Genomic DNA, 20,505 nt, shown 5'->3' with positions numbered 1-20,505 from the left:
ATAGATGAATCTGAGATTGTGTGATGCATATCGTATAATCATACCCACGGATACTTGAGGTGACATTGGAGTATCTAGGTGACATTAGGGTTTTGGTTGATTTGTATCTTAAGGTGTTATTCTAGTACGAACTCTAGGGCTGTTTGTGACACTTATAGGAATAGCCAACGGATTGACTGGAAAGAATAACTTTGAGGTGGTTTCGTACCCTACCATAATCTCTTCGTTCGTTCTCCGCTATTAGTGACTTTGGAGTGACTCTTTGTTGCATGTTGAGGGATAGTTATGTTATCCAATTATGTTAGTATTGTTGAGAGAACTTACACTAGTGAAAGTATGAACCCTAGGCCTTGTTTCAATGCATTGCAATACCATTTACGCTCACCTTTATCACTTGCTACCTTGCTGTTTTTATTATTTCAGATTACAAAAAACTATTATCTACTATCCATATTGCGCTTGTATCACCATCTCTTCGCCGAACTAGTGCACCTATACAATTTACCATTGTATTGGGTGTGTTGGGGACACAAGAGACTCTTTGTTATTTGGTTGTAGGGTTGCTTGAGAGAGACCATCTTCATCCTACGCCTCCTACAGATTGATAAACCTTAGGTCATCCACTTGAGGGAAATTTTCTACTGTCCTACAAACCTCTGCACTTGGAGGCCCAACAACGTCTACAAGAAGAAGGTTGTGTAGTAGACATCAAGCTCTTTTCTGGTGCCATTGCCGGGGAGGTGAGTGCTTGAAGGTATATCTTTAGATCTTGCAATCGAGTCTTTTAGTTTCCTGTTTTATCACTAGTTTAGTCTATAAAAGAAAACTATAAAAAATGGAATTGAGTTTGTCTCATACGCTTCACCTTTTTAATATCTTTCATGAGTATGATGGAAAGGATAATTGTGCTCAAGTGCTAGAAGAAGAAATCTATAAAATGTTTGGCACTAAATATTTGAATGATGAGCATGATTGCATGTTGTTAGTATGAATTCCTTGAATATCCATGATGCTAATGATATGCAAAGCCACAACCTTGGGGAAGCTATGTTTGATGAAGATGATATTTTTTGTCCCCCAAGTTTTGATGAGCAAATTTATTATGATGAAAGCATGCCTCCTATTTATGATTATTATATTGATGAAAGTGGATTTGGAGAGGTCATGACTTTATTTTGTGATGAATCCACTATTTCGGAAGAGGTTCCAATTGATTATGAGAACAAAGTTGCTATCTATGATGATTATTGTGATGACTTGTATTCTATAAAGAATAATGATATCCATGAAACTTGTCATCATGATTTTAGTTTTCAATTGGATTATGCCTCAAATGACAATTATTTTGTTGAGTTTGCTCCCACTATTATTCATGAGAAGAATTTTGCTTATGTGGAGAGTAATAAAATTTCTATGCTTGTAGATCATGAAAAGAATGCTTTAAGTGCTGGTTATATTGTTGAATTCATTCATGATGCTACTTAAAATTATTATGATGGAGGAACATATGCTTGTAGGAATTGCAATAGTATGAAGTTTCCTCTCTATGTGCTTAAAATTTTGAAGTTATGCTTGTTTTACCTTCCTATGCAAGTTGATTCTTGTTCCCACAAGTTGTTTTCACACAAAATCCTTATGCATAGGAAGCATGTTAGACTTAAATGTGCTAGTCATATTCTTCATGATGCTCTCTTTATGTTTCAATTCTTATCCTTTCTGTGAGCATCATTGAAATCCTCATGCCTAGCTAGGGGCTTTAAACGATAGCGCTTGTTGGGAGGCAACCCAACTTTATTTTTGTTCCTTGCTTTTTGCTCCTGTTTAGTAATAAATAACTCATCTAGCCTCTGTTTAGATGTAGTTTCATGTGTTTAATTACTGTTTGTGCCAAGTCGAACCTTTGGAAAGACTTTGGGAAAGTCTTGTTGATCATGCTGTAAAAAACGGAAACTTTAGCACTCACGAGAATTGCTGCCATTTTTATTTGGAGAGCGCTATTTAGTTCATTATTTTTGCATATGATTAATAGATAAATTACTCAGGTCCAGCAATTTATTTGAGAATTTTATGAGTTCCAGAAGTATACGTTTGATCCAGATTACTACAGACTGTTCTGTTTTTGACAGATTCTGTTTTTCATGTGTTGTTTACTTATTTTGATGAATCTATGGCTAGTAAAATAGTTTCTAAACCATAGAGAAGTTGGAATACAGTAGGTTTAACGCCAAAATAAATAAAGAATGAGTTCATTACCTTGAAGTGGTATTTTGTTTTCTTTCGCTAACGGAGCTCACGAGTTTTCTATTTTGAGTTTTGTGTTGTGAAGTTTCCAAGTTTTGGGTGAATCCTTTTGATGGATCATGGAACAAGGAGGGGCAAGAGCCTAAGCTTTGGGATTCCCATGGCACCCCCAAGATAATCCAAGTACACCAAGAAGTCAAAGCATGGGGATGCCCCGGAAGGTATCCCCTCTTTTGTCCACTTCCATCGGTAATTTACTTGGAGCTATATTTTTATTCACCAACATGATATGTGTTTTGCTTGGAGCGTCTTGTATTATTTGTGTCTTTGTGTCTTAGTATGCCAAAATCATCCTTGCTGTACACACCTTTTGAGAGAGCCATACATGAATTAAAATTTGATAGAATACTCTATGTGCTCCACTTATATCTTTTGAGCGTAGTAGTTTTGCTCTATGTGCTTCACTTATATCTTTTGAGCTAGATAATTTTGCTCTATGTGCTTCACTTATATCTTTTGAGCTATATAATTTTTCTCTATGTGCTTCACTTATATCTTTTGAGCTAGATAGTTTTGCTCTATGTGCTTCACTTATATCTTTTGAGCGTTATAATTTTGCTCTATGTGCTTCACTTAGATCTTTTAGAGCACGGTGGTGGATTTGTTTTAAAGAAACTATTGATCTCTCATGCTTCACTTAAATTATTTTGAGAGTCTCTTAATAGCATGGTAATTTGCTTAATAATAATATGCTAGGTATTCAAGAATAATAAAATTCTCTTATGAGTGTGTTGAATACTATGAGAAGTTTGATACTTGATAATTGTTTTGAGATATGGAGGTGATAATATTAGTCATGCTAGTTGAGTAGTTGTGAATTTAAAGAATACTTGTGTTAAAGTTTGTGATTCCCGTAGCATGCACGTATGGTGAACCGTTATGTGACGAAGCCGGAGCATGATTTGTTTATTGATTGTCTTCCTTATGTGTGGCGGTCGGGGACGAGCGATGGTCTTTTCCTACCAATCTATCCCCCTAGGAACATGCGCGTAGTACTTTGTTTCGATAACTAATAGATTTTTGCAATAAGTATGTGAGTTCTTTATGACTAATGTTGAGTCCATGGATTATACGCACTCTCACCCTTCCAATATTGCTAGCCTCTCTAGTACCGCGCAACTTTCGCCGGTACCATAAACCCACCATATACCTTCCTCAAAACAGCCACCATACCTACCTATTATGGCAGTTCCATAGCCCTTCCAAGATATATTGCCATGCAACTTTCCACCATCTAGTTCATCATGACACATTCATCATTGTCATATTGCTTAGCATGATCATGTAGTTGACATAGTATTTGTGGCAAAGCCACCGTTCATAATTTCTTCATACTTGTCACTCTTGATTCATTGCATATCTCGGTACACCGCCGGAGGCATCCATATAGAGTCATACTTTTTTTTAGTATCGAGTTGTAATTGTTGAGTTATAAGAAAAATAGAAGTGTGATGATCATCATTATTAGAGCATTGTCCCAGTTAGGAAAGAATGATGGAGACTATGATTCCCCCATAAGTCGGGATGAGACTCCGGACGAAAAATAAAAAAGAGGCCAAAGAAGCCCCAATAAAAAGAGGCCATAAAAAAGAGAAAAGGCCCAAATAAAAAAATATAAATAAAAAAATGAGAGGAAAAGAGAGAAGGGACAATGTTACTATCCTTTTACCACACGTGTATTTCAAAGTAGCACCATGATCTTCATAGTAGAGAGTCTCTCATGTTATCACTTTCATATACTAGTAGGAATTTTCATTATAGAACTTGGCTTGTATATTCCAATGATGGGCTTCCTCAAATTGCCCTAGGTCTTCATGAGCAAGCAAGTTGGATGCACACCCACTTAGTTTCCTTTTGAGATTTCATATACTTATAGCTCTAGTGCATCTGTTGCATGGCAATCCCTACTCACTCACATTGATATCTAGTGATGGGCATCTCCATAGCCCATTGATACGCCTAGTTGATGTGAGACTATCTTCTCCCTTTTTGTCTTCTCCACAACCACCATTCTATTCCACCTACAGTGCTATATCCATGGCTCACTCTCATGTATTGCGTGAAGATTGAAAAAGTCTGAGAACATCAAAAGTATGAAACAATTGCTTGGCTTGTCATCGGGTCGTGCATGATTTAAATATTTTGTGTGGTGAATATGGAGCATAGCCAGACTATATGATTTTGTAGGGATAGCTCTCTTTGGCCATGTTATTTTGAGAAGACATGATTGCTTTGTTAGTGTGCTTGAAGTATTATTATTCTTATGTCAATATTAAACTTTTGTCTTGAATCTTTCGGATCTGAATATTCATATCACAAGTAACAAGAATTACATTGAAATTATGCCAACTAGCATTCCACATAAAAAAATTATCTTTTTTATCATTTACCTACTCGAGGACGAGCAGGAATTAAGCTTGGGGGTGCTTGATATGTCTCCAACGTATCTATAATTTTTGATTGCTCCATGCTATATTATCTACTGTTTTAGGCAATATTGGGCTTTATTATCCACTTTTATATTATTTTTGGGACTAACCTATTAACCGGAGGCCCAGCCCAGATTTGCTGTTTTATGCCTATTTCAGTGTTTTGAAGAAAAGGAATATCAGACGCGAGTCGAAATGGAACGAAATCAACTGGAGAAGTTATTTTTGGAAGGAAACACACCTGATGGACTTGACCCCACGTCAAGGAAGGAACGAGGTGCTCACAAGGGTGGGGGCGCGCCCCTGTCTCGTGGGGCCCTCGTGGCTCCCCTGACGTACCTCCTGCACCCATATATACCTACGTGACCTAAAACTTCCAGAACGCAAGATAGATCGAGAGTTCCGCCGCCAAAAGCCTCCGTAGCCACCAAAAGTCAATCGGGACCCTGTTCCGGCACCCTGCCGGAGCGGGGAACCCTCACCGGTGGCCATCTTCATCATCTCGGCGCTCCCCATGACGAGGAGGGAGTAGTTCTCACTCGGGGCTGATGGTATGTACCAGTAGCTATGTGTTTGATCTCTCTCTCTCTCTCTCCTGTTCTTGAGATGATACGATCTTGATGTATCACGAGCTTTGCTATTATAGTTGGATCTTATGTTTCTCCTCCCCCTCTTCTCTCTTGTAATGAATTGAGTTTCCCTTTGGAGTTATCTTATCGGATTGAGTCTTTAAAGATTTGAGAACACTTGATGTATGTCTTGCTGTGGATATCTGTGGTGACAATGGGATACCACGTGCCACTTGATGTATGTTAAGGTGACCAACTTGCGGGTTTCGTGACATTGGGAACCTATGCATAGGGGGTTGGCACACGTTTTCATTGTGATTCTCCGGTAGAAACTTTGGGGCACTCTATGAGGTTCTATGTGTTGGTTGAATAGATGAATCTGAGATTGTGTGATGCATATCATATAATCGTACCCACGGATACTAGAGGTGACATTGGAGTATCTAGGCGACATTAGGGTTTTGGTTGATTTGTATCTTAAGGTGTTATTCTAGTACGAACTCTAGGGATGTTTGTGACACTTATAGGAATAGCCCAATGGATTGATTGGAAAGAATAACTTTGAGGTGGTTTCGTACCCTACCATAATCTCTTCGTTCGTTCTCCGCTATTAGTGACTTTGGAGTGACTCTTTGTTGCATGTTGAAGGATAGTTATGTGATCCAATTATGTTAGTATTGTTGAGGGAACTTACACTAGCGAAAGTATGAACCCTAGGCCTTGTTTCAACGCATTGCAATACCGTTTACGCTCACTTTTATCACTTGCTACCTTGTTGTTTTTATTATTTCATATTACAAAAACTATTATCTACTCTCCATATTGCACTTGTATCACCATCTCTTCGCCGAACTAGTGCACCTATACAATTTACCATTGTATTGGGTGTATTGGGGACACAAGAGACTCTTTGTTATTTGGTTGCAGGGTTGCTTGAGAGAGACCATCTTCATCCTACGCCTCCTATGGATTGATAAACCTTAGGTCATCCACTTGAGGGAAATTTGATACTGTCCTACAAACCTCTGCACTTGGAGGCCCAACAACTTCTACAAGAAGAAGGTTGTGTAGTAGACATCAATTATCACCCCGGAAAGGCTAACGTAGTAGCTGATGCATTGAGCCGCAAGAGCCATGTCAACACACTAATGACCGGAGAGTTACCAAAGGAGTTAGCCGAGGATCTTCATGAGCTATGTTTGGAGATAGTTCCGAGAGGCTATGTAGCAGCATTGGAGGTTCAGTCTACTTTGATGGATAAAATCAGAGAGGCTCAGAAGACTGACAAGGAGATTGCTTCTATTAAAGAGAAAATGAGCAAGGGAAAAGCTAAAGGATTTCATGAGGATGAGCATGATACCTTATGGTTCGAGGACCGTGTTTATGTGCCTAATGATCCGGAGATCAGGAAGTTGATTCTGCAAGAGGCCCATGATTCACCATACTCGATTCACCCAGGAAATACCAAGATGTATTTGGATTTGAAGGATACTTTCTGGTGGACCGGAATGAAGAAGGATGTTGCGGAGTATGTAGCAGTTTGTGATGTATGTCAAAGAGTAAAGGCAGAGCATCAGAAGCCAGCAGGATTGCTACAGCCATTGCCGATACCCGAATGGAAGTGGGATAAGCTAGGCATGGACTTTATCACAGGATTACCTAGGACCCGTTCAGGCTATGAATCAATATGGGTTGTAGTCGATCGTTTGACAAAGGTAGCTCATTTCATTCCAGTGAAGACTACTTACAGCAGTGCCAAGTTAGCTAAGATACACATGACCAGGATCGTATGTCTGCATGGAGTTCCGAGGAGCATTGTATCAGATAGAGGAACCCAGTTTACCTCAAAGTTCTGGAATCAGTTGCATGAAACTTTGGGTACCAGGCTAGAGTTCAGTACAGCTTTTCATCCGCAGACAGATGGACAGACCGAGAGAGTCAATCAGATTTTGGAGGATATGCTGAGAGCTTGTGCGCTAGATTATGGATCTAGTTGGGACGACAATTTGCCGTATGCAGAGATCTCTTATAACAACAGTTATCAATCTAGTTTGAAGATGGCCCCTTTCGAAGCTTTGTACGGAAGAAGGTACAGAACACCATTGTCGTGGGATGAAGTTGGAGACCACCAGTTGTTTGGACCGGATTTGACTAAGGAGTCTGAACAGAAGGTGAAGTTGATTCACGATAGGCTCAAGGTAGCCCAGTCCAGGCAAAAGAGCTATGCAGATTCTAAACGCGAGGAGACGATTTACGAAGTCGGAGACAGAGTTTATCTTCTTGTATCCCCGCTTCGAGGAGTTAAGCGCTTTGGAGTTAAGGGAAAGTTAGCGCCATGTTTTGTGGGACCATACAAAGTTTTGGAGCATATGGGAGAAGTTGCTTACAAATTAGAGTTGCCCGAAGGATTGTCAGGAGTTCACGACGTGTTCCACGTTTCCCAGTTGAAGAAGTGCCACGTAGAGATGGCTGATATACCGCTGAGAGATACAGTGCCGTTGGAAGCAATTCAGTTGGAAGGTGATTTGACCTATGAGGAGAAACTAGTCAAGATTCTCGATTATGCCAGCCGAGTAACCCGCAGCAAAGTTATCAAGTTTTGTAAAGTTCAGTGGAGCCACCACACCGAGGATGAAGCCACCCGGGAGCGAGAGGAAGATCTGCTGAAGGACCACCCTCACCTATTTTCTAGCCAACCCGAATCTCAAGGGCGAGATTCATCTTAAGGGGGGTAGGTTTGTAACATCCCAAACTTTCAATTTGGAATGTTATACACTAGATCATCATTGCATATCATATTTTATTGCTTTTGGCCTGATCCAGAAATTCTACGCAACTCAAGGACCCAGGGAGAGAGTTGGGGATTTTGTTATTTTCATATTTGAGTTTTCTCAAATTTTGAAAATAGGATCATTTGATTTTATTTATTGTATCTTCAATTATTTCAATTATAAAAATAAGTGAGAGGGAATAAAATGACTTTCACAACATAAATAAATATTGAGGATTTAATAAAAAATCAAATAAGATTTTATTTTGGAGTTTTTCCGCTGTATTATTTGAATTTAGGAAAAATGCGCATTTTTCAAAATTGCATTTAGGCCCCAAACAAATGTTCACCTTGTCCGTCATGATTTTAGAAGTCGGGGAAATTTTATTTTGGGATTTTTGGAGTCTGCTTAGTATTTCTTTTATTTTTTGTTCTGCGTGTAATGTTTTTAAAAAAAACACAAACCGACCTCGGGCGTATTCGGCCAGGACACCCCTGGCCTGCCCCCTTTATATAGCGCCCGAGCCCAACCCAGCCCACCCCAAACCCTTGCCCCGCCGCTGCCCTAGCCAGCCGCCGCCGCCGCCCGCGATCCGCGCCGTCGCCGCCGCCCACTGCCCTCGCCGCCGCCTTGACCTGCCGGAGGTAGACCCCGTCGCCGCCGCGGTTTTCGAGAGAAAACCCTTGGTTTATTTTTTTAGGAACCCGGTTTATTTTTTTTAAATTGGTTTTTTCGGTTTAGTTATTTAGCGGACGTTCGTCCGTACGTTCGTTTTAACGAACGGTTTTCGTCGTTTAGCCATAGACAGTGAACGTTCGTTCGTTAGCTTGTTCGTCCGTTTTTCTTTTTCTCGGATTTTCCGTGATTATTTTCAATCGCGATTTCTGATCCGATTTTCGTTTAGTATAACTTTTCGCTCGTTTATCGGAATCAGGCGATTCAAGCGCCTAGAGTTTCGTCTCGAAACCCTCTTTCTTTTTAACCAACTCAAACAAGTTTTTGCTTTTGTAAAATTTTACTTAGATCCATATTAGTAAATGAAGCTTGTTTCTTTCGCCGTTTGATTGTCGTTGGTTTGTTTGATTTGTTCCTTTTTGCAAACCGGAGTTCTTAAGTTGAACTTTCTGGTTAGTTTGCTTATTTGAGTTTTACCTGTGCATTAGATGAGTGCTTATTGTATGCTTGTTTGTTTGCGATAGAGTACTCGGAGTGCGCCGCTTGCTACTTCGAATCTCTAGGTTTCACGGATCATCAGCAAGGCAAGTAACACTTTGATCATACCTCTTACTACCCAGTTTTGTTGCATTAGATCAATCCCCAAACATTGCATGATTAGGATCTAATTAAATTGTGGGTTTTGGGAAGTAGATGAGGTAGTACCTATTACCTATTTTATTATCAAACCCTTGGGAGTTATTTCTATGTTTGCTTATATTGCCATACTATGCTAGTAGACGTGGATTGGGTGAGTGTATCCATGACAGATGTGAGATTGTTAATTAATGGTTTTTTAAGGTGGCAACTTTAATACACATCTGGGTGGATTGAGGCACCTGGGTATTCCAGCGATTGCCTATTTTTCTTTATGGACCGCCACCTAGGCTCAAAGGGATCATGAGATTATTCATACTAGAAACTTTCGTGTGCAGCCACAAGCTACTATGGGCTCTAGCATAGTTGATTATGTTGTGAGAACTCTTATAGTGGTAGACTAGCAAATGTAGGGGAAAGTAGGTGTAACGGTCTACCCGATCGTAAGGTGCTAGCGCTTCTGAAAGACTATGTCTCGGTCATCCGTTTCTCAAACACCATGTAGTGCGAGAATCCCAACGGAGGAGATCGAGTCTTGTGGGGAAAAGTGCGCAAACCTCTGCAGAGTGTATAAACTAATCATGGTTAGCCGTGTCCCTGGTTATGGACAGTCTTGAGTATCTAGTACTTGGATTATCATGTGAATCTCATCATGTTACTTTAATTAATTTTGTTGGGTTTTAATGATGATGCTTAATTGAAATTGAGAGGGTGTCTACACTCTCAATGTTTAACAACCACCATGATAGTTAAGAAAAATTTCTTCCTTTGCAGTAGGGAAAAACTGGCTTTACGCAAAACTGTAACCATAGAGCTTTCGACTAGCCATATATGCATGTAGTATAGCCTATTTCTGTTCATTACTCTCTATGTGTTACATTGCCAGCATATCCCATGTGCTGACCCGTTTTCTAGCTGCAACGTTCATGTTGCAGACTTTTCAGACGATGAGTAAGGTGCCATTAGGTCGTGGTTCTATACTCAGTGATGCCGTTGGAGTTGATGGACTCGCTTATCTTCCAAGCCTTCCGTTGTTATCGTTATTAGATGGCCTTAAGCCATATTATTTATAATAAGTTCTCTTTTGAGACACTCGATGTAATAAGTGTGTGATTGCTACTCTGTTATAAATCCTTCAAGTACTGTGCGTGTCAGCATTACTGATCCAGGGATGACACTGATGCACAGAGATCAGACTGTTTGAGGTCTGGTCGCTACAGCCGTAATTCGGCCCAATTACTTAGCGGACCGTTAACGGGCCAGAAGTGACCATGGGCCGCGTTGATGACAAGTTTAGGACAGGCCATTAACGGGCCGATTTGACAGAGAATGTTGGTCCTTTAGCTGGGCTGGCCCATTATGGTCTGCAGAATCTTGTGGGCCTTTAGTTGGGCTGGCCCATTGTGGTCCGCAAAATCTTGTGGGCCTTTAATTGGGTCGGCCCATTATGGTCTGCAAAATCGTGTGGGCCTTTAGCTGGGCCGGCCCATTATGGTCTGCTAAATTTTGTGGGCCTTTAGCTGGGCCGGCCCATTATGGTCCGCTAAATCTTATGGGCCTTCGGTTGGGCCGGCCCATTTAAACTTTGTGGGCCACTTTTGGGCCGATCCACGTGTCAACATATCATAGGCCCATCTCGACCGTTGGATGAGTGACACCTGTGCCAACGCAGAGCTGACGCGTGGATCAGTCAGCCAATGAGAATTTTACACATGGAATCGGCATTGGTCGTGGCCGTTAACGGGTTATCGGATCCAAAATCCGACCCGATAGCTTAACGGCGTTCCATTACGGTGTATGCCACGTGTCAGTCACCCTTGACGAAAGCACTTCTGTGACGCGCGATTTATCATCATGGAAGTGGACACTTCCGTGATGATAATTTTGGCAATGTCATGGAACACTTCTACGACAGCACAGGTATGACTATCTTGATTCTGTCATAAATTTGTCATGGATGTACATGCATGACAGAAAATGCGACCTACTGTGACAAACATGTACCATCACGGAAGTGTATTTTTTTGTAGTGTAGTTTGGACCAACACTCAGAGGAGCACTGGCCCGGGGGGTTAAAATAAAGATGACCCTTGAGTCTGCAGAACCCAAGGGAAAAAAGGCTTAGGTGGCAAATGGTAAAACCAAGGTTGGGCCTGGCTGGGGGAGTTTTATTCAAGGCGAACTGTCAAGGGGTTCCCATTATAACCCAACCGCGTATGGAATGCAAAATCAAGGAACATAACACCGGTATGATGGAAACTAGGGCGGCAAGAGTGGAACAAAACACCAGGCATAAGGCCGAGCCTTCCACCCTTTACCAACTATATAGGTGCATTAAGGTAAACAAGATATAATAGTAATGATATCCCAACAATATCCATGTTCCAACATGGAACAAACTCCAACTTCACCTGCAACTAGCAACGCTATAAGAGGGGCTGAGCAAAGCGGTAACATAGCCAAACAACGGTTTGCTAGGAAAGGTGGGTTAGAGGCTTGACATGGCAATATGGGAGGCATGATATAGCAAGTGGTAGGTATCGCGACATAGCAATAGAGCGAGAAACTAGCAAGCAAAGATAGAAGTGATTTCGAGGGTATGGTCATCTTTCCTGAAATCCCGCAAGGAAGAAGAACGAGTCCATGAAGAAGACAAACGGACGTAGTCGAACAAATCCTCACAAACGCGACATTATCGGAACTAACCCGAAGAAGCAACACCGGAAAGAAGCAAACAACATGGTAAACAACCATCACATGAACATGGAATGATGCACAATCATGTATAATGCATGTCCGATTTAATGAGGCATGGCATGGAAAAATGCACAAGCAAAACTACAAGTTAAGTGGAGCTCAATATGCAATGAGTTGCATATTGACGAAACACCACATTTAATTATTTAGTTCTCTCCCGTTTAAACTACTCAACAAAATTAAATGTTGTTAAGTATGGCAAGAGGTGAAGCATAATTAAATTAACGGTTTAGGCAAGTTTAAATGAGGCCGGAACAACAAACAACAATTCCGGTAAATCCCCATATGCATTAGCAATTTAAAGCAACAACAATTTTAAACATTTTAATTGTTGTTATCATGATGCGGATGACATGAACAAGTTTATGCAAGTTTTATGAAAATGTTGCTAAGAGCATTCTATGAAGCATTAGTCATCGTGGCGGAAACAAAAGGGGTGCCACGGCAACGATAACGAAAACGGTGCCACGGCAACGTTCCGGTTCCGGTAACTCGATTGAGATACCGATGCAAAAGAAGATGCGAGGATGGTGGGGTGCTCCCGGATACCGGGTTCCCACATGTTGGTGACAAGGCAAAAGAGGGGCAACGTGCACCGACAATTCGGACACGAGGAGAACAAGGGTGCATCTCATACAACATGCATTCGTTCTCGGAAGTTTGTTCTCGGCGGTTATACCTTCGAAGCGAGTGTTTCGAGGCGGACGGGTTCGATGGGACGTAGTGGTACTTTCGGTCCTCAGCGACGGAAGAGGTACAGACGTTCTCAAGGCACTTGTCAGTCCGGACTTGGTGTAGTTGTACATGGCAAATGTAGTGGTACTCGGAGTCTTTTCAAACCCAAGCGACGGTAGTTGTACACGATGCGTTGTGGAAGTAGTTGTACTCACGGACTTCGGCGGCGGTAGTCGTTCAGGGTCTTGGCGGTTCGTCGTGTAGCCGTACATGTTCGACATGGTACACGGTTCGAAGTCGTGCATGTCCCGTAGATGTTCAGGGTCACCGTGAGGAACTTGTCGAATCCAGGGTCTCAGTCATCGGTAGTGGTACACGCGTTTTCAGAGAGGTACTTGATGAATCCAACGTTTTCGGGACGACGGTAGTGTTACATGTCATAGGTAGTGGAACTTGACAGATCTGAGCTCATCGAGGGTCGTCGTGGTACTCGTTCACATTGTAGTCGAACCTGTTCAAGAAGAAACTTATGTGGCGTCGTGGAACTTGGCACATCCAAAGGGTACTTGACGGGTCCGAGGTGTCCGGCCGTAATGGAACTTGGCGAATCCCAAAACGTTCTTAACGATCCAAAATGGCACAAGTGAGATGCACATCCACGGAGTCTTTTGGCTTGGGCTCTGGGTAGGATTTGAGGGTCTCATTCAGGAGCACTTGTGCAGAGAAGTGTCCGCAACCTGGTGGTGCTCGCCGGAGTAGCGGTGGCGAGGTGAAGAACCTTGCGTGGCGAAAGGTGCCAGCGAGCGTAGGGCGATGCAGGGAGCAGCATTAGCTCTAGGAACTTGACGTGGCGATGCAGCCGGCGGCGAGGATAAAGGAGAAGTGGCACGCCGGAGTAGCTGGTGGCGCCTGGTCACAGGCGAGGAGACGAGCACGGGGTCGGGCGCTGCTGCGAGGGTACTCAGGACCTGACGACAGCATGGCGGGGCGCTGGGGCCGCCGGAGTTGGCCCCTCGGGTGGTGGCGTGGGGAGGACTCGGCCGCGAGTCGACGACCTCGACTAGCGAGGTCGCGCGGCGGGGCGAAGCGGTGTCCGGGCGGCAAGGCGGGGCGTGGCGGCCATGGAGGTGGGGCGCAGCACAGCAGCAAGACGGCGGCGGCTGCAGGGCGCCGGCGGTGGGCCAGATCGAGGAGGAAGGAGGCGAGGGGATCGGGGCGAGGGGTGCAGCGCGAGGAGGGAGAGATGAGGAGTGGGCACCGCAGGAGGGAGAGATGGGATCGAGGGAAGGGAGTGGCAGCACAAGGGATGAGAGCAGGGAAGAGATGGACCGGGAGAGATTGGAGTCGGGCTAGGGTTAGGTAGGGGTCAGCTGGGCCGGGAAGGTTTGGGCCGGTCTGGGGTGGGGAGGCCCAAGTGGCCAGCTGGGCTCTGCTCTCCCTCCATTTACTCTATTCAAAACAGCAGAAAAAGAGAAAGAAAAGGTAAGAAAAGAAAAGGGTAGAGAAAGAGTTTGGGCATGGGGATAAATTTCCCGGACTCGCAAAAATGTGCATGTTCCAAGAAAAATGGAGTGGGCATTTTTGAAAGTTTAAATTCAAACTCATTTGATTTAAAATCAAATGGTTTGAATAGGGAGTGTTGGGAAGGTCCAAAAATGTTTCGGATTTTTGGGGAAGCTCTGGAATATGATGAAAGAAAAATATGGCAAGGTTTATGGAACAAACTTGAAATAGAAAAGGCCTGGGAATATTTGCAAGTGTGTTAGAATATTTATTATAGCTCCCTAATAATATTGGGAGACTTTTATATGTTGGAAAGAGAAATCACCATGTGCATTTCCCTCGATTTAAATGGATCGAAGACCCATGCAATTTATTTAGTTGAGTTTTAAAACGGGTTGCATGATGACATGATGCAATGCACATGATGCAATGATGAATGCAACGAACCAAACAACTCACACGACGAAACCCGGAAATCAAGGAAGGCATCTGAAGCTCCGGTCTTGGGGCGTCACAGTTCCGCACACCGATCCACCATTATTCCACACTTGGTATTTATAATATTTATTAATATATTTTAACTTTATGATAACAGCACCCACTTTCATATTTCAGCTCTCCGATATCATACAGAGTTATCCACTTCATACCCACAACGTAGTTTTATTTCTCATTGCTAGTTGGAAGCAAACGTTCGGTGCATATAGAGTCGTATCAGTGGCAGATAGGGCTTGAGAGAATATTGATCTTACCTTTAGCTCCTTGTGGGTTCGACACTCCATACTTATCACTTCCACCTTTGGAAATTGCTACGATGATTCCTTGCACTTGGGGATTATCACTGTGGCAGCGGGGTCCAATTGGAAACTAAGGGATATTAAGGCCTCCTTTTAATAGAGAACCGGAACAAAGCATTAACACACGATGGATACATGAACTCCTCAAACTACAGTCATCACCGGGAGTGGTCCAGACTATTGTCACTCCGGGGTTGTCGAATCATAACAAGTAGTAGGTGACTATAACTTACAAGATCAGATCTAGAACATGGATATAATGGTGATAACATAAATGGTTCAGATCTGAAATCATGGCACCCGGGCCCAAAGTGACGAGCATTAAGCATAGCAAAGTCATAGCAACATCAATCTTAGAACATAGTGGATACTAGGGATCAGGCCCTAACAAAACTAACTCGATTACATGACGAATCTCATCCAACTCCACACCGACCAACGAGCCTACGAAGGAATTACTCACTCCCGGTGGGGAGCATCATGGAATTGGCGATGGAGAGGGGTTGGTGATGACGAGGGACAAAGATCCCCCTCTCCGGAGCCCCAAACGGACTCCAGATCTGGTCTCCCAATGAAAAAGAGGAGGTGACGGCGGCTCCTTCTCGTGGATCACGATAATTCTTTTTCCCTGATTTTTTTCTCCAAATATGTGATTTTATACTATCAGGTTTGAGGTTTGCGGGGCCACCAGGTCGGGACAACCATCTGGGCGTGCCAGGAGGGGGCGCCCTGGTGGGTTGAGCCCACTCAGGTGCCCCCCTCTGGTGGATCTTGGCTATAGAAATTCTCTTTATTGATATAAAAAATCCTCGCAAAGTTTCGTTCCATTCCGAGAACTTTCATTTCGGCACAAAAACAACACCAAGGTAGTTCTGCTGAAAACAGCGTCAGTCCGGGGTTAGTTTCATTCAAATCATGCAAATTAGAGTCCAAAACAAGAGGAAAAGTGTTAGGAAAAGTAGATACGTTGGAGACATATCATACGACACCTCCAAGTTCTACACACGTTCAGCTCGATGATGTCCCTCGAACTCTTGATCCAGTAAAGTGTCGAGGGAGAGTTTCGTCAGCACGACGGCGTGGTGACGGTGATGGTGAAGTAATCCGCGCATGGCTTCACCTAAGCACCACATGAATATGACCAGAGGCGTAAACTGTGGAGGGGGCGCTGCACACGGATAACAACTGTTGATGTGTGTTTCCAGCGGTGCCCCCCTCATATATAGGTTGGAGGGGAGGAGAGGCAGCCAAGGGGGCGCCCCAAGTAGGAGGAATCCTACTTGGGCGCCTCCCAATTCGGCCTCCCCCTTCCATATTCATCTGGAGGGGGAAGGAAGGAGGAGGGAGGAGCGAAGGAAGGGGGAGGCCGAATCCGTCCCCTTCCTTTCTCCCTTATCCTCTTTCCTTCCCCTTTATTTTGGCCTACATGGGGCGCACCATCCCCTTAGGGGCTGGTCTGTCCCCCTCTTAGCCCATTAAGGCCCATGTAGTTGCCGGAGGGATGCCCGGAAGCCCTTTCGATGACCCTATATGCACCCGGTACCCCCGGAGCACTTCCCGTCTCCGAATACCATCGTCCTATATACCAATCTTTATCTCTCGGCCATTTCGAGACTCCTCGTCATGTCTGTGATCTCATCCTGGACTCCGAACAACATTCGGTCACCAAATCACATAACTCATATAATACAAAATCATCATCGAACATTAAGCGTGCGGACCCTACGGGTTCGAGAACTATGTAGACATGACCGAGACACCTCTCCGATCAATAACCAACATCGGAACTTGGATGCTCATATTGGTTCACACATATTCTAGGAAGATCTTTATCGGTCGTATCGTAATGACAACATACGTTATTCCCTTTGTCATTGGTATGTTACTTGCCCGAGATCCGATTGTCGGTACCTTCATACCTAGTTCAATCTCGTTACCGGCAAGTCTCTTTACTCGTTTCATAATACATCATCCCGCAACTAACTCATTAGTCACATTGCTTGCAAGGCTTATTATGATGTGCATTACCGAGAGGGCCCAAAGATACCTCTCCGATATTCAGAGTGACAAATCCTAATCTCGATCTATGCCAACCCAACAAACACCTTCAAAGATACTTGTAGAGCATCTTTATAATCACCCAGTTATGTTGTGATATTTGATAGCACACAAGGTATTCCTCTGGTATCCAGGAGTTGCATAATTTCATAGTCGAAGGAATATGCATTTGACATGAAGAAAGCAATAGCAATAAAACTGAACGATCAATATGCTAAGCTAACGGATGGGTCTTGTCCATCACATCATTCTCCTAATGATGTGATCCGATTCATCAAATGACAACACATGTCTATGGTTAGGAAACTTCACCATCTTTGATTAACGAGCTAGTCTAATAGAGGCTTACTAGGGACACGGTGTTTTGCCTTTGTATCCACACATGTATTAAGTTTCTGGTTAATTCAATTCTAGCATGAATAATAGATATCTATCATGATATAAGGAAATAAAATAAAAACTTTATTATTGCCTCTAGGGCATATTTCCTTCAGAGACTGGTTCCATCGACAGACATGCAACTAGTTTTGCATAAAGGTGGCTAGCGGCTGTCTGTTTCTCCTACTTCAGTTGAATCAAATTTGACCATGGCGATCCTTGAAGAAGGTTAAAACAACAAACTTGACAAAGCACCATTGTGGTTTTGATGCGTAGGTAAGAAAAGTTCTTGCTAGAAGCCCGTAGCAGCCACGTAAAACTTGCAACAACAAAGTAGAGGACGTCTAGCTTGTTTTTCCAGGGAATGTTGTGATGTGATATGGTCAAGACATGATGAGATATATTTTGAGTATGACATTATCATGTTTTGTAAAAGTTATCGGCAACTGGCCAGAGCCTTATGGTTGTCTCTTTTACTGTATGAAATGCAAATGCCATATAATTGCTTTACTTTATCAATATGCGTTAGCGATAGTTGTAGAAGCAATAGTTGGCGAGATGACCACGACGCTACGATGAAGATCAAGGTGTCAAGCCGGTGATGATGGAGATTATGGCGATGCTTTGGAGATGGAGATCAAAAGCACAAGATGATGATGGCCATATCATGTCACATATTTTGATTGCATGTGATGTTTATTTTTATGCATCTTATTTTGCTTATTATGGAGGTAGCATTATAAGATGATCCCTTAACTAAATTTCAAGGTAAAAGTGTTCTCCCTGAGTATGCACGTTGCTACAGTTCATCGTGTTGAGACACCACGTGATGATCGGGTGTGATAGACTCTACGTTCACATACAACGGGTGCAAAACAATTTTGCACATGCGGAATAGTTGGGTTAAACTTGACGAGCCTAGCATGTACAGACATGGCCTCGGAACACTAGAGACCGAAAGGTCGAACGTGAATCATGTAGTAGATATGATCAACATAAAAATGTTCACCATTGATGACTACTCCATCTCACGTGAGGATCGGACATGGTTTAGTTGATTCGGATCACGTATCATTTAGATGACTTGAGGGATGTCTATCTAAGTGGGAGTTCTTAAGTAATTGTATTAATTGAACTTAATTTATCATGAACTTAGTCTTGATAGTATGTGTATATCTATGTTGTAGATCAATGGCCCGTGGTACCATTCCCCTGAATTTGAATGCGTTCCTAGAGAAAGCTAAGTTGAAATATGATGGTAGCAACTACACGCACTGGGTCTTTAACTTGAAGATTATCCTCATTGCTGCACAGAAGAATTATGTCCTTGATGCACCGCTAAGTGAAAGGTCTGTTGCAGGAGCAAATGCTGATGTTTTGAACGTCTGGCAAGCTCGATCTGATGACTACTTGATAGTTCAGTGTGCCATGCTTTACGGCTTAGAATTGGGACTTCAAAGATGTTTTGAACATCATGGAGCATATGAGATGTTCCAGGAGTTGAAGTTAATATTTCAAGCAAATGCCCGAGTTGAGAGATATGAAGTCTCCAACAAGTTCTATAGCTGCAAGATGGAGGAGAACAGTTCTGTCAGTGGACACATACTCATAATGTCTGGATATCATAATCACTTGACTCAGCTGGGAGTTAATCTTCCAGATGATAGTGTTATTGAGAGAGTTCTCCAATCACTGCCACCAAGCTACAAAGGCTTCGTGATCAACTATAATATGCAAGGGATGGAGAAGACAATTCCCGAGCTCTTCGCAATGCTCAAAGCTGCGGAGGTAGAAATCAAGAAGGAGCATCAAGTGTTGATGGCTAACAAGACCACTAGTTTCAAGAAAAAGGGCAAGGGAAAGAAGGAGAACTTCAAGAAGAATGGCAAGCAAGTTTCCACTCCCAGGAAGAAGCCTAAAGCTGGACCTATGCCTAAAACTGAGTGCTTCTACTATAAAGGGACTGGTCACTGGAAGCGGAATTGCCCCAAGTATTTGGCGGATAAGAAGGATGGCAAAGTGAACAAAGGTATATTTGATATACATGTTATTGATGTGTACCTTACTAATGCTTGTAGTAGCGCCTGGGTATTTGATACTGGTCCGGTTGCTCATATTTGTAACTCGAAACAGGAGCTACGAATTAAATGAAGATTGGCTAAGGACAAGGTGACGATGCGCGTCGGGAATGGTTCCAGGGTCGATATGATCGCCGTCGGCACACTACCTCTACATCTACCTTCGGGATTAGTTTTAGACCTAAATAATTGTTATTTGGTGATTGTATTCACTACAAAAAATACACTTCCGTGATGATACGTGTTTTTCACAGTAGGTACCTTTTTTATCATGTATGTACATCCATGACGATTTTATGACAGAATCAAGATAGTCATACCTATGCTGTCGTAGAAGTGTTCCATGACATTACCAAAATTATCATCACGGAAGTGTCCACTTCCATGACGATAAACCATGCGTCACAGAAGTGCTTTCGTCAAGGGTGACCGACACGTGGCATCCACCGTAACGGAACGCCGTTAAGTTATCGGGTCGGATTTTGGATCCGATAACCCGTTAACAGCCGTGACCAATGGGAAATTTCCACGTGTAAAATTCAGATTGGCCGAAGGAAACACGTGTTGCCTCACCGTTGGGACAGATGTCATCCACTCATTGGACAGGAGGCGCCTATGATAGGTCGACACGTGGCACGGCCCAACAGTGGCCCATTCCGGTGAAAAAGGTTGGCCCAGTAAAAATTAGCAGGCCGGCCCATATAAGGCCTACTTGTGTCAGGTCCATTTAAGCCCACGGCCCATACGAGATGTGCCAATTCGGCCCGTCAACGGCCCGTTAAAGATTTGACACCATTGCAGCCCATCGTCAGTTCGAGCCCGTTAACAGCCCGCTATATATTTGGGCTCAATATCGGCCCGATGAGATTTCGGCCTAT

This window comes from Triticum urartu, chromosome 7 (assembly GCF_003073215.2).
Source record: "Triticum urartu cultivar G1812 chromosome 7, Tu2.1, whole genome shotgun sequence".
NCBI lineage: Eukaryota > Viridiplantae > Streptophyta > Magnoliopsida > Poales > Poaceae > Triticum > Triticum urartu.
This window is presented reverse-complemented; position numbering follows the sequence as displayed.